The sequence below is a fragment of the Acanthisitta chloris genome, unplaced genomic scaffold, assembly GCF_000695815.1.
Source record: "Acanthisitta chloris isolate BGI_N310 unplaced genomic scaffold, ASM69581v1 scaffold43892, whole genome shotgun sequence".
In the NCBI taxonomy this organism is placed as follows: domain Eukaryota; kingdom Metazoa; phylum Chordata; class Aves; order Passeriformes; family Acanthisittidae; genus Acanthisitta; species Acanthisitta chloris.
The window spans coordinates 1-356 of record NW_008660677.1 but is presented as its reverse complement, the minus strand read 5'-3'; the positions used below and the strand labels follow the sequence as shown (position 1 = coordinate 356).

Here is a 356-nt window from a genome sequence, read left to right as displayed (position 1 = left end):
CCCCCCAGCCACAACCCTCCCAGGAGGCCTGGGGAGCCCCACAAGGACACCCTGAGTCAGAAACCTCTTCTGATGGAACTGTAGGTCCCCCCTGCCTCCCATTCAGCGCCCGGGGCCCACCTTGAAGGGCAGGTACTTGATGTCCTGCTGCACCGAGGGGTCATTCCAGGTGCGGCCGATGAGGCGCTTGGCGTCAAACACGGTGTTCTCGGGGTTGGACGTGAGCTGGTTCTTGGCAGCATCCCCGATCAGGCGCTCCCCCTCGGGGGTGAACGCCACGTAGGACGGCGTGATGCGGTTCCCCTGGTCGTTGGCGATGATCTCCACGCGCCCGTTCTTGAAGACGCCCACGCTGG

At 64.9% G+C, this 356-nt stretch overlaps 1 protein-coding gene across 1 annotated transcript in view; it reads right to left on the bottom strand.

Annotated features, from left to right (window-relative positions):
* The window catches only part of HSPA5 (heat shock 70kDa protein 5 (glucose-regulated protein, 78kDa)), a 3,316-nt gene extending 2,966 nt beyond the window's left edge, over positions 1-350 (bottom strand). Inside the window, exon 1 of the mRNA XM_009069889.1 lies at positions 121-350. The gene's annotated coding sequence lies outside the window, so the exon portion shown is untranslated. The remainder of the gene's footprint in view (positions 1-120) is intronic.
* Between the last annotated feature and the right edge of the window lie 6 nt (positions 351-356).